The 17,040-nt window shown below is 45.4% G+C and overlaps 1 protein-coding gene across 1 annotated transcript in view; it reads right to left on the bottom strand.

Moving 5' to 3' along the window:
- The window catches only part of LOC135900130 (sodium-dependent phosphate transport protein 2B-like), a 149,133-nt gene that overhangs the window by 108,181 nt on the left and 23,912 nt on the right, over positions 1-17,040 (bottom strand). The window lies entirely within an intron of this gene.

The following is a 17,040-nucleotide window of genomic DNA, read 5'->3' as shown; positions in this document are numbered from 1 at the left end:
AAAGGAAAAGAAATATGGAACCGAGCCTATGCACGCCGAACACGTGTATACCGGTTGTTTTTATTTGCTTATTTATTGCTTCTTAGACGAGCTCGCGATGCCTACTTGCTGTTTTCGGTCCGAGCTGGAGTGGTGTGTTGACTCAGAATTGGCCGCTCGGTCGCCGGCAAAGATATCGTCGTTATTTTTATTTTTTGTTGCGCACACCTCCGCTTTCGCGCGGTAGGTGTGTCGCTTTCCGGGTGCGCAGTTCGCTCGCCCTTTTCGATCCTATAGTGCGCGCTGCTACGCACTCCCGAGAAAGCCTGGTGTCTACGTCAGCTTCGGCTGGTCACGACGCGCTGTGAATGAGGCTTACACTACACACAGTCGCAACTCGGCCAGCGCGCGAGAATTTCTCCCGGGGTGACGACAGTCACGTATTCTCTCTTCGGTTAGCTGACACAATGGCTCCACGTTCGACGCTCACACGTAGTTCCTCCTGCGATGTACACATGTAGTTCCTCGTTCATCAACACTTACTGCTCTGTATCGGAAGCGCGACTGGACTGGTGGCACCGATATCGGCGAATGCTTGCTTGAAGGAAGTAGCGCCCCTCGTTGCGGTCCCCTGCTTGTACGCGCACTCGTATACGATATGAAACCAGCCTGAAGTTCACGGACTATCATCGAGAAGAACGCTATCCCTAGCGGATGTACACTTTGTAACACATCGACACGCATACAAATTGTTGGTTTTTACCGGTGACTGCTTTTCACCGGCTAGCCGCGGTTACAAGTTTTGCGCTTGGAACAAGACGGGCGTTTTTCCATCGGAACTTTCTCGAACGCCGTCGCAAATTTTTACACCCGAAGAGCCTATGTCTAATCAAGCTGTGTGCTTGAAGGGAACAGTACTGTACCTTCTAGAACACTTCTAGAACACTGTACTTCTAGAACAGAATGCACGAACAGTAGTCGACGCGTTTGACCCGTAGATCAGATTTGGACGACCGACGAGTGTGCTCGCCGCCATCCTTAGTGATTAGCTGGGGACGAGTTCGCTCAATAAGGAGCTAGTTTTGCGACTCGCGGCTGTGCCGCCCTCTCATTCTTCACCGTGACACGAGGTGACAACGGGAGAATAACAAGAAAGACGAATCGGTGGCCACGGACACAGACAACGAGCGACGCGCGAACATCTGGTGGAACAGATCGAACTACAGTCGGCGTCAAAAGTGAGCGGTAGTAAGGTTTGCAAGCGAGAGAGAGCTAGAAGGTTGTCACAGCAGTTTTCAGTGAAGCTTAGTTGCGGCATGGAATTAAATGAGATAAAGTCAAGTAAGGAGTTGCATTTCTAAGAAACGAAACAGAAATTCTGCCAGGCAGTATTATTAATCCATGAAATTCCGAGTACACTAATGTTACCAGTAATTTATATTTTGTGCTTCTTACGAGAAATTATGACGGTTTCAATTTACGCAAGGATAAAACCAAACCGCGCAGGAGTTACGTCAGGTGCTACATAGAATGCAGCAAGCAACAACCGTTCGGAACCTTAACAGCGGACGTCTATCCAAACGGCTTCATGATGGCGCTCAAAACCTAAGCGACGGACACACTATATCGAGCTATCAGCAACGACGAGGGGGCCACCACGTTTCTGCATCCACGAGTAATGATGTCGACCTCTACGAAATACGTTACAGTGCGCAGGAAAGTACACAGCAGATGCTATTTCAGGTAAACACCAGGTTTCGCTTAAAACTGTTACACATTCAGCCGAGGAAACAATATTTGAATAAAAAGCTGGTTCAGTTTGGTGTGTAGCCCTCGAACATTTTTGGAAGCTGCATACGTCTGCTGCGTCACTGATACGATACTCTCCTTTTGTCCAATTTTTCACTGTCTGCTCGTCTTGCTTCTCCTCGCGCAAGATCATGATGTCGTGCTGTTTACCCGAAACGCCTTGAACAAGCAGGACCTTGGTCACAGAGAAGAATTACTGAGATGGTTGTCGGCGTCTGATAATGGCAGTAATGTAAGTGGTGGACAAAATGCGCATTCTACAACATGCGGTTTGAGTATTACAATGTAGAAGTGCAATAAGCAATTATAATATAAATTGCAAACATTATGCTAGCTGCTTTTTTTAGTCTTGACCGCATTTTCAATACTCGCCTGTGGCCCAGAGCCGATACCTACTCATTGATCTTGATTACTCAAGGAGTTGGACATTACAAGCACTAGAAATCAAACTTCATAATTCGCCAATTAAATAAAAAGCACGAGTAGGTTTTTAACTAATTACGTTAGCGCACACATTGAAATATACGAGTTGAAGCCAATAATCTGAAAAGGAACATCCTGGAAATAATTTTGAGACTAACACCAGTTTCTCAGACAAGTCTTCTCAAACCTGCGGTAAAAATAGACTGTTGTTCTACTCACTTTCTAACAAGATGCCTTACTGTGCGTTGAAGCTAAAAAGTACTAATACACTAAGCTTTTTACTGTAACCTTTGGAAACGCATATCAGTATGCTTGTCTCATCCTCAGAATTGGTTCCAAGTGGATGGTACCTTCGAAGTCACCGGCTACAATTCTTAAATTGCGATATGTGCCATAAAGTAATTAGTTTAAAAAGTAAATTAGAGCAACCTTCATATTATCAAACGTGTTCTTTTGATTGCTCCTGCAAATGTTGTTCACCTCTGAGAGTAATCCAGCTCAATAAGTACAATTGTTTTACATACGACGAGTGATCTTTTAAAATCTCGTTAACACTACCAAAAAAAAAGAAGAACAATACTTCCAGACCTGTGTTTTAGGATACCTTAAATCATCTTCGTGCAGAATGTTCCAGGTCGAATGGATTGCGAAAATGAAAATGGACGGATGGGGGGGGGGGGGGCGACACTGCAAAATCTTTTGAGATGTTGCAGTGTCTATTTGCTGAGATATGCTGAGATAACTCAGCAAATCAATTACTAAATAATTATTTCCTACACCGAATAACACTTTAATAACACAATATTCCGTTTTTCTTGTGCAAGCTTTCTTCGCATAGCCAAAAATAAAGGCGGTCAATTTGTTTCAAATTTCCTGGTCAACCGCTTGAATGGTCATCCGCTTAGCGCTGCACAAAGCGGCAGCGGGGAGGGCGTATTGCACGACACGTGCAAGAACGCGCACGACGGTAACTTGCGAGAGAAAGAGTGTACGGTGGGCACGGAGGGTAACCAAATGCGAGTGTCCGGTTTTGCAACGATGTACGGGGGTGGGGGAAATTTGTTTCGAAAGGTGGGAGGAAGAGCATGAAAGGTAATATACTTGAAGGGGCACGTGTGCCACAGAAGTAGATGCAACAGAGGTGCTCGTTCCAGCCACATTACCAACGGTGCTCACTAGGTCTTCATTTACATAATAAAAAAAGTAGGTAATACAGCCATAGAGGAAGAATGAGGTGTTCCAATAGTTGAAGCGTCTGTACGGTCCGCAATTCACCAAACACTGACTCGGTCGAACAGCGTACGAAGCGAAGGGGACAGCGACGATGGTTTTGCCACCTTAGCACGAGCCCGAATGAGAACTGTACGGTCGACTCTGACGACTAGAGTGGTGACGTACTTGTTTGAAGGTACATCTGCACCGCCTCGAGTGAAGTTTTAACTTGATTAGACCTGTCAAAGATAATGGTGTGTATGTTTAATTATCAAATTAGAACATTAGAACAAGTACATGAACCTCCCACTAACACACACACACGCACACACACGCGCGCTCTCAATAAATGAAATAATGAGAGATCTGAATTATTACTCTAGCATTATGAATCAATTAAATGTTCGTCTTTAGTATACCTTTACGAAAAAAGGGATTCTTTCAACAGATGAGGGTGTGGAGTGCATCGAATAAGTCGGAGATGTAGTCCTACCCGCCTTTACATGGTATGCACGACGGTAGACGCCGAGATATTTCATGAAATGCACTCATGAATGCAATGATATTTAAGACGTGTCGCCTAATAGTGAAACACTTCTGATTGGAGCGGTGCTGCAACGTTGAATAATTATTCACGATGTGTTTGAATAACAATGAGTCTCAAAATCGGCAGCTGCTTGTTTTCACAAGCTGTCATTATACTCTCCCCTTCTCGGTTCCCTCGTTTTAATTGTTTCTTTTTTCACAATCAGACACATCTTTTTCGCCAAGTGTCTGGATAGATGTGTTTTCAAATACGCTAGATATACAAAAACAGTTGATGTTCTCGCATCTGACATTCTTGCACGTACTGTCCTCGCGTGTAGTCCGCAATCTGCAAACTCGATAAAAAAAAAAACTCATTGTTCAGTCGGAAATTACGAGTGCGTTCTGTATAACTGCATACGCCATACACCTTTCATCGTTCCGGAGGTGAGAGAAGTGTCGTCAAACTGAGTTTTCAGTGGGCAGAATTAATTAGTGTCTGAAGCGGGCTACCTCGCGCCTAACCGCAAAACGTTGCTGGTACGATATGCAGGGCCGGTGGAGTGCGTAGACAGGGCACTCCACCACACTGGATTACATGCACGGTGCGTGTGCTCCGCTGTACCCACTTTGCAAACTGTACATTTCACGCAGTCAGAACCAGTTGACGCAACAACAGGAATCTACAGTGTACAACCTTGCGCGCCGGGTGGTTCGTGCCTTGTGTACGACCGGAGTCTTCCGTACTGCGTTCGAATGACCCGAGACTATTCGTATACCGGACGGACAGAGCACTGGCTGAATGGCAATCTTAAGAGAGCCTGCCGCCTATCGTACCTCCGGGCAGTGGTGGCATTTTATACTCTCCTCACCCTTACATTAACGCTCACCCTCCTATTAACGATTCAAACGCTTGCGGGTGTGGACCCCGGCTGCGAGAAACGCGACTTATCCTTCCCGCAAAAGGGCAGTGGTGACGGAATGTCACGCTCGCGGCCGAAAATCGGATTTTGAGGCCGGGACAGCGTGTAAGGGCACACACTGTTTTTTAGACTAAGAAGGAAGCACAAAAGGTAACTATTAACTCTTGATACGCACAAATAAAAGGTTTGACACTTCGTAAATTTTTTTTTGTCACTGTTTCTGCGTCTGTGTTTCGATAAAACGTTGCTTGAGGTCAAAGTAGAAAGCGCTTAAAGATAGGTCTAGTTGAGGTCGCCCCGTTGCGCTGTGGCAGGCACGGTGACATACGTAGTGAGTATTGTATTGTCTTGCCGCACCGGTTCGTGTGAAATTAGGAGTGTGAGCTTTGGCATATATCACTGAGCTAACGATTCCCTGATACTCAACAGGGAAGACAGAAGATAACGAAAGAGCGGCAGAACAGATTGCTCCAGCTCAGTTCTAGCGTGCGGACAAAAGGCATGTGTGGAAATCAAGAAGTATTGAGGTGATCCTCCATTTGCAAGTTTGTCAGAGTGGTATGTTTTCCACTGTTCTATGTCTTTCGCCCAATTTCGAGTTATTATTTCGAGAGTTGAGCATGCAAAGCTACTACCGCTAGGAATATTCGAATTGGGAGATTTCCCATTAGAATTTAATACAAATATTAGAGGACAGCATCGTACGAACATCGAATTGAATATCGAATAGTTTCTCATTTGTAACCAAAGTCAAATACGAAGCTCGCGTGGCATGCTTTTGAACAAAGAAATGTAAGCCTTGTAAACAACATTTGACACACGTATGTAATAGTATCCTTAGTTGGACAATAGTCCGGACAATCTAGGAGCTTTTGTAAACGAGAAACGAACGACTGCTTTTGGTAATCGGAAGCTCTACGTCGCTGTCAGTAATGATGCAAATGGACGTCAAGTTACCGGATAGATGCACGTAGAATGCTGAGAGTGTTCTCATTCTGGACAGCGTCGTAGACAGTCTACACGTTGACAACTAAGAAGACAGCTTCGAGCCCAAGTGATTGAACGTGTCTAGAATCGTCTGGAAGACGTCTGCGCGACGTGACGCCACCTCGTGTCGACAAGAAAAGCTGTAAGACACGCACATACTGTCGCCGTATTTTAGCATTTTCTTGCGCGAGCCTATGAAACGCAAAACATCGCTTACAGTAAGGGCGCAAGGAAGCGCGACTACGTTTTCCTGTCAGCAGACGACTTCCCGGTCGACTTTCCAAGCTCGAAGCCTCCTGCTAATTTGCCATTTGTTTGAAAAACATAGTAGCCTGCATAGTTTTTGGCTTCGATGCTGTCTTCGCAATGCTGTTTCTTTTGCCGGCTTCGTAGAATTGGAGCGTTAGTTCAGGTGGCTGCTGCCCGTTTACCTGTCTATTTATCCCTTTATGGCGAGTATCTGAACAAAGCCATTGTGCTCGTTAAAGTAGAGAAGTGTGATAAGGCAGCATGGCGAGTATCTGAACAAAGGCATTGTGCTCGTTAAAGTAGAGAAGTGTGATAAGGCAGCATAGCAGATCGTTTTAAAGGAATGCGTACATGGTAGGACTGGCAGCATAACAAATCGAGGCAACAAATTCCTATGTAATCTGCCTAAAAGTGAGCCGTAATTACTATTGAACATCTGGAAACCATCGAGCAGAAGTCATCGGCCACGTGCTGTTGCTCGAGAGGTGGTGCACGCGCGCAGCAACCACAGCTCCCTTGCAACAGAGTCATCCGGGACATTCTTCGCTGCTACCATTCTATGTGCCTAGAGACTCCATCAAGTGTTCCTATCCCCTCATGTATGTGAAAGAAATCACTATTTGACAACCTCGAATGGTGAATCATGGGATCTCATACGAATCAAATAGCACGGACAATTCGGTATGTGTTCAAAATTTCGAATATTCGCACACCCATAACTACAGTGCATCAAAGGAACGAGAAATTAAGGGTCCAATTCACATAGCTGTGGAATATCCAACAGACGCGAGGTTTTACCATACGTCGCATTTTTACAATGAATAAAGCCTTCGTCCGCACACTGCTCAAGCTTGAACATGCCCTGTGCGCTGTAGTCAAAACATGCCGCTGTATTGTCAAAAGAAACATTAAAAGTGAGCCACGTGATTTTGGCGGCAGAAAACGCAGTTTCATATACCCAATGTCGCATGACCGCATGGCGTTGGGAAATTTCCTGTGTTTTCTTCCGTAAACGTGAATTACTCCTAAATACTTTGTGATTTTGTACGTTATTTTGTGCTTTTCTAAATACGTGCGTCCAGAGAGAATACCGTTATCACAATTACGTGTCAATGAACACGCATTACTCCGGCAAGTAGTGCATGCATAGCGCACATGACGTTGAATGGACGCCGTACTGTACACTTCACTGTACTGTTGCATCGTGACTTGCTATTTATATCTCACATTATCGCTTTTATTTATTTATTTATTTATTTATTTATTTATTTATTTATTTGTTTATTTATTTATTCATTTATTTAGTATACTCTCAGGGCCTGATTCATCACAGAGGGATGTGGTTAAACTAGTAAAAAGAAAAACAACAAACAAAGGAGTAGTAAAGCAACGTATAGTAAAATTATCTCAGCATAACAATCGTGGTTCTGGCACGTAAAACCCCAAAAATCACCATCATCATTATAAAAATGTTAGCTAATACGTATATACGTATGCGTAGACAGATAATTCACAAAATAACAAAGAAACACGAATAGTTCAAGTGGCATACAGTACAAGTGGCTGCGTTGTAGAAAATCAGCAAAAGAATTCTTGAAATGATCGTGGTTTACAATGGCAGCAATGCGCGCAGGAAGGCGCACATTGATCAGGCTAGAGACACACTCTTTCGGTTCCACTGGATCTTCATCAAAACGTCCATTCATAAACGTTAACGTACCTCATACGTAAGACAGACGCACCAGGAAAGAAAATGAAGCAACGCTTTTCGTTCGCTTCATCTCTGCCCCACTGCGAGGTCACGAAGCTCTGAATCGATGCAAAACAAGCCGTCGCCCGAGATACAGCTCGGTACGTGTTTTTGCCTACCGTACCAGGTAGTCAATTCGATTCAACTTTTATTTTTGCACTCTATGTTTAAGAAATCGCGACAGGTATTCGGGAACCTGTTGACCCAAAAAAGGTTTGCTTTTGCTTTGTTTTTTTCCATAAGGGCAAGCACATACGGTGGCTGTAGCAAGCTGCTTTCCTTCCTGTTAAATGCAAATACGAACATTTTCTTCGCGTTCTTTGTATTCACTTGGGACGGTTTAAAAAGCATTTTTATCTATTGCTATTTTTCTCCCAGGCACTAGGAAAAGTGAGTGAAGAGCGTTACAAGGGTTTTGCCGCAAGGCTCACGTTATATACAGATCTCAACGCTACGAACCTACTGCGAATAGAGAAGACCGCAAGGAAACACAGTGCAGTATGTCGAACGTTTGTAGATGTAAACGGGAAAGGAAGCAATCCGCGTTGCGTGACAAAATATTAGGAATAACACCTACAGGTTCGTAGCTTAGCCGGTTCTGCGTATTAAACAGGTTCAGCAGGCCAGAAGGTAGGGCTGACTTCTGTTGACCGTGCGTATAGTAGGGTTCATTGGAGGGTAATAGACGTCCCAGTTGAATGCGGAATGGAGGATAACTAATTAGGGGCGTAAGTTTCACCTCCTTAAGGTCTTTATGATGGGATGAATATAAGTAAGGATGCCTACGTCGCCTCATGCTTGGGACCGCTACTTCATTACTCTTAGTTACTATATGAATGAAAAAATATAACATTGAATCTTTATATACGTCGTTGTAAATGTCAAAAACAAAGAAAACCAGAAGAAGAAAATAAAATAAAATGAATTGACAGAAGGACTATTAGCAAAAAGTCACAGTGACGAGAATATGGCGCACGAAAGCGCACGAATCAGACGCACACAATCACATGAGGATCAGCCAATACTCAAGAATACCGGTATTTTAGGAGAAGCGTAGAAACGACCCAATTTAGACGAGTATGGTTACTGCTCGCATTGAACTAAAAGCCACAAATTTCGAGAAAAACAAAAAGGAACAGGACGTGGATTTTATTGATACCTGCAAGGCTGATCAAACATAAAGCTGACATCTTCACCACTTGTGTTTTGTTTCCTTGGAGCTGTGATGCTTAACTGGTGCTTGGAATTTGCGCGCAGCAATGAAACAGAAAGAGATAGAGAAAGCAAAAGGGGGTAGGGGCAGTTAACTACGACTGAATCAAGGTTGGCTGCCCTAAACTGAAGGAGATTAGGAAAAGAAAGAGACAAAAAAAAGGGTGCGGCATAGCCAATATACTGCATAAAGACTAGAGAACAAATCTGGCATTGAAGCTGCTGCATCCCGACATGTTCCAGCACGCGTAATTACTTATAGACTGCTTGCTTTGAAGTCGTTGTGGCTACCGTCACGGTGTATCAGCCCGTCGAGAGGCTGCGTAAACAAGAAACGGGACAGCAGAACAGGCACGCCTGGCGCGGAGCGACAAATCCATCGCAGTGGTATTCCGATGAATAGCAGTCGCCGTCACAAAAGCAAAACAATGCGGGCGCGATAACACGGTGCACTAACATCATCACGTGGACGCCTATTTTCGGGAAGTGCTACCACGGTGAGAAGCTGCACCCGCGATGCCACGTGAAAAAAAAAAAATTACTACGCCGAGGGTATTCCGTTCGGGCGCTTCCCAAATACGGAGCACGCTTAATTCGTGCACCGAGACCCCTCGTGCGGTCTCTGATCGGAATCTTTTCGTCCGTCGTCGCAGATCGATAACGCCGAAACGTCCGATAACGAGTACGAGCGCCGCCGGACTCACTCGGTCGTCCCGGGGGTCCACGCGAGTCCGGCGTCGTGGAGCTCCGTCGCGGAGATCGAGGCGCCAAGAAAGCTGAGCTGCACCCAGGTGACGGGCGTATCGTGTGCGTCGTCGGCGCGAGCGCTCGCTCACGCGCGCCGTCGCCGCCGGTTTCGTCGCGTATCGGCGGTCGGCCCCGATTTCGCTTCGTCTACGCGACGTGTCCCCTCTCGGTCGGCCGGGAATGCCGCCCCGTTTCTAGGTCGCCCTGTATACGAAGAGAGCGCTCTGCACACACCGGCCGCGAAAAAATGGGATGCTTGCACAGCCGCGGCGGCCCTCGCGGAGAAGGCTACGCCCGCGGAAAGCGCGGAATGCATGCCTCGTGTGCGGCGCGTCAATTAGAAAGCGGACCGTCCCGGTGGGCACGGCATTCTGCGGCGACCTGGTCTTGTGCTCGGGGGGGAGGGGGAGGGGCAGCAGTGGCGCGTTGTTTCTGGATTGGGGATGCCGCGCAAACTGCTCTTTGTACTCCGACGATGGCTCACCTGCGTGCGCGAGAATGGGCCATTTTATTTTCCTTGTTGCCAGAATGAAAGTTTCCCTCTCTTAGCATTAGCGCTTTTTTTTTCGTGGAGAGAGCGAGCCAGAGAGAACGTAGGGGAGGGATCAACGAGAAAACTGCTGTTCTTGGTCCCGCTGCCCTTGAAAGACCGAGCGCAAACCTTTGGCAGCTCTAGACAGGGCAGGTACTATATTTACCATTTATGTCCTAATATTTATGCTAAGTGACTTGTCACTTTAACAAGAAAGAAAGTGCATGAACGAATTCAGATGGCTGAGGTAGACTCCATTCCAGGAAGGTTAAAGGTTGAAGGAATTCAAGGTTGAAGTTTCTGTATATATACAGGGTGAACCTCTTCAGCTAGTACATGCAAGCATGATCATTTCATGTATGTATGTATGTATGTATGTATGTATGTATGTATGTATGTATGTATGTATGTATGTATGTATGTATGTATGTATGTATGTATGTATGTATGTATGTATGTATGTATGTATGTATGTATGTATGTATGTATGTATGTATGTATGTATGTATGTATGTATGTATGTATGTATGTATGTATGTATGTATGTATGTATGTATGTATGTATGTATGTATGTATGTATGTATGTAATATAGAAAGTCAAAGAGGCATACCCGCATTCCCTCCTGCATGTGTGGTTGTACACGTACGCATTTATTCTTTCCGAAAAAGAAAAGACATTATTGAACACCATCTGCGCGCGGAACTTTGCATCAAGTTCCGGGGAAGAAGAAGAAAGTAAATATAATAATGAGAACCTTTTTTCGGCACGATCAAAGTTCATGAATTTTGCACGGGGGTGAAACATCCTGGAAGTATCGGCTATGAAAGAAACAGTCACCGGGTACATAGTATGTACCCGGAGACCCGATGATATGTAGCTGATACATAATGTTGTGACACGCTGACGAAGAAGTTGCAAGCTTGGTCGGAAGAAGACGACGCTCTGGACTTCGCGCGCTGTCTACCATTCTTTTTCGACCCACTGCCGCCCGATTCATGGCCAATCCCCCGTAGTGGGCTGTGCTATAACTACAGGCACCAAACCAAACCATCTTGTCAGCCACTACGATTATTGTAAATATCCTGTAAATATACGTCTGACTGTTTTTAACCCCGTAACATTTTTGGTGGAGGTGTGGGATCATTATCAAGACGGATTTAGGCAGCGGGCGCTCCTTGGCTCCATCTACAATGCCAGCACAAGGCGAGGATGCTTCGGGCCCGTCGGCACCCACGCCCACCGTCATTCTAGAACTACCTCGAGACCCAGGAACCTTTTCTGGCACCAACGACGCTGATGTTGAAGACTGGCTTCAACTATATGAGCGGGTGAGCTCCAGCAACCACTGGGATCAGACCATCATGCTCGCTAATGTGATATTTTACCTCGCGGGCACGGCACGCGTATGGTTTCAGACCCACGAAGAGGAACTTACCAACTGCGACATTTGTAAACAGAACCTGAAAGATTTGTTTGGCAAGCCTGTTGGACGTCAGCGCACCGCCCCAAAAGACCTCGTTTTGCGTGTCCAGACGTGCACTGAATCCTACCTCACGTACATCCAGGACGTGACGTGGGACGCGCGCTGCCTACCATCTTGTCAGCCGCTACGATTATTGTAAATATCCTGCAAATATACGTCTGACTGTATTTAACCCCGTAACAATACGTAGGAAACATGTTCCAACTCCTGAGTAACCATACGTTAACTAACTCTCAGACGGGCCTTCTAGGCGTAAGAGAGGCAGCTTACCCTGGCGCAGCCAGCATGAATTGTCACGTTGTCAATCTACCATTATCTCACAATGTGAATCCTAACGACCATTAGTGTATATTTCCAAGTAATACACAGACAGCCAAACATCTTAAGGCCTGGAATAGCTTCATTACGTATATATGCTAATTTTGCTAAAATAAATACATAACGAGCAGAAATGTCAATGCATAAAGTATTCTGCGGCAGTTTCTAGCTCGATGTCATCAATACGCTATCATCATCAGCGCACGTCACCCGCAAGACGAACACCTGCCCAAATGGTCCCTATAGCGCGCGTGTTTACCATACTATTCTGCAAAGTGTCTAACCAGATATAGGTATCCTCTAACGTTCTCAACATAATTTTCCCTTCCGTTATGGCACATTATTGCTACAGTAGCATGGCTACAGTACCATGGCTACATATTATGGCTACAGTGCAATAGCTACAGTATCGTGGCTACAGTATCGTGGCTACAGTACCACGGCTACAGTACCGTGGTTACAGAACAATGGCTACTGTACCATGGCTGTGGTATCGTGGCTACAGTACCGTGGCTACAGTACCGTGGCTACAGTACCATGGCTAGAGTACCGTGGCTACAGTATCGTGGCTGCAGCACCATCCGTTCTACCCTTGACATTACGTGGTGTAACTCTGATTCTTGCTCTTAATTTCTGCTAAGGGCACGAGACTGTCATTCAACACTCGATAAGTCTGTGAATTTTACGTTTGACATATTGCGGGCAGAGCCTGAGGAAGGCGCAGCAGGAAGCGTATTACGTTGGACTGGTTACACGGTAATTCTGCGCAAATAACCCGCCATTAAAAGGAATAGGGAACAGATGTTTCCTTTGTTGGCTGAAGAAATTGATCTGGTTTCACTGCTGCCACTCCGCGCTGCCTTCCAGCAGTTAAAAATAAACATGGTTCGCATTTGGCGAACTGCAACTCACCGCCGATTGATAACAGTTCTCGTGTGTACTTTCATTCGTTTCACATTCATCATCATCATCATCATCATCATGGTTACGCCCACTGCATGGCAGAGGTCTCTCCCATGCTTCTCCAACTACCCCAATCATGTACTAATTGTGACCATGTTGTCCCTGCAAACTTCTTAATCTCATCCGCCCACCTAACTTTCTGCCGCCCTCTGCTACGCTTCCCTTCCCTTGGAATCCAGTCCGTGACCCTTAATGGCCATCGGTTATCTTCCCTCCTCATTACATGCCCTGCCCATGCCCATTTCTTTTGGTTGATTTCAACTAAGATGTCATTAACTCGCGTTTGTTCCCTCAGCCATTCTGCTCTTTTCTTATCCCTTAACGTTACACCCATCACTCTTCTTTCCATAGATGGTTGCGTCGTCCTCAATTTAAGTAGAACCCGTTTCATAAGCCTCCAGGTTTCTGTGCCGTACGTGAGTACTGGTAAGACACAGCTGTTATATACTTCTCTTGGGGGATAATGGCAAGCTGCTGTTCATGATATGAGAATGCCTGCCAAACCCACGCCAGCCCATTCCTATTCTGATTATTTCAGTCTCATGATCCGGATCCGCAGTCACTACCTGTCCTAAGTAGATGTATTCCCTTACGACTTCCAGTGCCTGGCTGCCTATTGTAAACTGCTGTTCTCTTCCGAGACTGTTAAACATTACTTTAGTTTTCTGCAGATTAATTTTTAGACCCACTCTTCTGCTTTGCCTCTCCAGGTCAGTGAGCATGCATTGCACTTCGTCCCCTGAGTTACTAAGCAAGGCAATGTCATCAGCGAATCGCAAGTTACTAAGGTATTCTCCATTAACTCTTATACCCAATTCTTCCCAATCAAGTTCTCTGAATGTCTACTGTAAACACGCTGTGCATAGCATTGGAGAGATCGTATCTCCCTGCCTGACGCCTTTCTTTATTGGCATTTTGTTGCTTTCTTTGCGGAGGAGTACGGTGGCTGTGGAGCCGTTATAGATATCTTTCAGTATTTTTACATATGGCTCGTCTACACCCTGATTCCGTAATGCCTCCATGACTGCTGAAGTTTCGAGAGAATCGAACGCTTTCTCGTAATCAATGAAAGCTATATATAAGGGTTGGTTATATTGGGCACATTTCTCTATCACCTGATTGATAGTGTGAATATGGCCTATTCTGAGTAGCCTTTACGGAATCCTGCCTGGTCCTTTGGTTGACAGAAGTCTAAGGTGTTCCTTATTCTATTTGCGATTACCTTAGTAAATACTTTGTAGGCAACGGACAGTAAGCTGATCGGTGTATAATTTTTCAAGTCTTTGGCATCCCCTGTCTTATGCATTAGAATTATGTTAGCGTTCATTCGAGATTCTGGTACGCTCGAGATAATGAGGCAGTGAGTATACAGGGGGGCCAGTTTTTTTAGACCAATCTGCCAACCATCACATGATTATCGATGTTTTTATTGTTTTAGTTTTTCTGTTTTCATGCTTTAAGCGCTAGAAAAATGGAGTGAAAATATCGAAGGCCGAGACCTTGACACTTGGCCTCTCATCTTTTCGTTTTTCGTGCAAGTGATGAATGCCATGTAATACGTGGAACACAGAAAGCCAAGATTATTTTAAAAAAAGACGCCTTGTAGGAAAAAAAGAACGTATTGTTTGCTTGAAGTCACTTGGCGGCTTATTTCGACTTCAGTAGTCTTTGAAATGTGTTTCTACAGCTGCTAAGTGACATTGTTCTTGTCGCACGAAAATTGAGGATATGTAATTTCATCTGATCATATTCGCAGAACCGAATAGAGCAATCATTACTGGGGTGTTCCACAATAGCTTAGGGCTCATTTCGTGGTATTTACTATTTTCCCTCAATTAAGAGGTGCAATGTTGGCCCGTCATTTCTTGGTAAAATTGTGCTTCTTTTTTCTTATATGGGCAGCTTTATTCAGAGCCCGGAGAAAAAAGCCAGTCGATAAAATAACGTCATGAAAACAGCTTAATTAGGAGTTTCTGGTCATGTTCTCCAGGACGTTTCCAATAGAGGTGACGCGCCAAGAGGTCAAACAATTTCATAATATTGTACAATTTGTACTAACGAGCTAATAAATTGCACGTATGGGACTAGCACGAGCAACTCAAGGCGACTATGAGTTTGGTTCAAGTCCTGCCAGACATCCATCGCAGCTTTGTAAGTGCCGCATTGCTATTGTCTTGCGCAACGTATGGACACGGGTGCTCAAGGATTTCCATAAAACAAACGAAATGAAGGGAACGCGGGTTTCCGGACACGTAACGTTGAAAGAATTTGAAAGCCACTCCCTAGCTCACGGTCCTTTGTCCACACGGGTGCAAACATCATAAAAAGAGAGGCAGGAAGCAGACAAGAGCGGAATTTTTGACGGCCGTTGAATCATTGTGTACTTTTTCCTGTCAGCCGCTGCTTGCACAACATCCGGATTTACAAGGCTGCCGGATATACAATGGTTAAAAAGAAGTTAAGGCCCTGATGACATTTAGGGGCAATGACGCGGAACGTTCACAGCTAGTTAAAACCTGTGACCAAAGGGAACACTCTTAAAAACAAAACACGAAGACGAGCAAATAAATTTGCAAATGGCTTCAGGAAACCGTCATATGTAGCACATTTTCTAGACGAAACTCTAAGACCATATTTAGACGTCATCAGTAAATTTTTCTTGACAGTACAAGCTCGATTTGAAAATTTGGAGACATACTGAAGTTGTCACGTTTTGTTTGGTGACGGACACAGCAATTCCTTGGGCTATGAACTCACTGTGACAGTGAATTATTTCTCAACTACTCTAAACACGTTCAATATTGTGCAAAAACACTTACGATTTAGTGCAAGCATCGACAATTTCATACGGCGAAGAAAACTGGGCGACAACAGTGACGTCAACAGGACACCATCAAAGATGGCAAGGACGGCACAACAATGGCGACAGTGGCTAGACCGCGTTTACAATGACTACACGACAACGACATCACGGTGTATGCTGCAGTGTGACGAAATGGATGGGAAGAAAAAACGACACATCTAAAGCGCCAGTTGGAATCGATGTTCAGCGAAGCTTTCTCGAAACGTTTCAAATTAATGTTATGCGAAGAGACACGCGATGCCTGCAATAATGTTGTATTTCCAACTACGCCTCGAAGAACTGTTCCCCGTTCTCCTACATTCGTAGAAAGATTGTGTCGTTTGGCTTCGCGAGAACGCACGCGTGTTCTGCACCGTTTTGCACCATAGCGAATCCGCGCCTCCCCGGCAAGGCGACAAAACACCGAGACCTATCCTTCAGGCGACCCACGTGATCAACGCTACACCCGATTACACTGTCGGCTATCGGGCCAGGTTTGTTTGCATCGTCTCGGCGATCGGGCCACTTTTCATTACACAGTCTACGGGATCGGCCCACTTTTAACCGGCGAGAAACCCACCGAATCGAAACGGCAAACCCCCGGGGGGAAAAGCAAAGAAAGCTTCGGCTTAATTAAGGTGTTACGCTCTCAAAGGCGTATATTTTTTGCAGTGAGGATATTTCGCTGCAATTTTCTGTTTAATTTTGTCATTCTCTATAGAACTGACCCCAGACACAGGCAAACGTGTAGGAGCGGTACAGTTACTCGTATAAAGCGACTTGTGAAGCACGTACTGCTATTCAATCAGAAGACTTACGAGGAAATGGCAGTTTCGCCCAAAGGTGAAGTTTCGAAATTAATAGCAAGGTTTAGCGTGCGTTTCACTGCAGCTTCTCACGTGGTGTTCTCTCAGTATACGGAGGTGACACGGCCGCGTCTCAGCACGTGAGACAGCTGCTGCTGCGCTGCAGAAACCTCGGCTTGGCCACATATACACCAGGCCTGCGGCAACGCTGGCGCAATGATGAACGCCGGAAGCGGCGCTACAGACGTCGCCCCGCGTCGGTGCATGACTCGATATCG

The sequence above is a fragment of the Dermacentor albipictus genome, chromosome 4 (assembly GCF_038994185.2).
Source record: "Dermacentor albipictus isolate Rhodes 1998 colony chromosome 4, USDA_Dalb.pri_finalv2, whole genome shotgun sequence".
In the NCBI taxonomy this organism is placed as follows: Eukaryota; Metazoa; Arthropoda; class Arachnida; order Ixodida; family Ixodidae; genus Dermacentor; species Dermacentor albipictus.
This window is presented reverse-complemented; position numbering and strand designations above follow the sequence as displayed.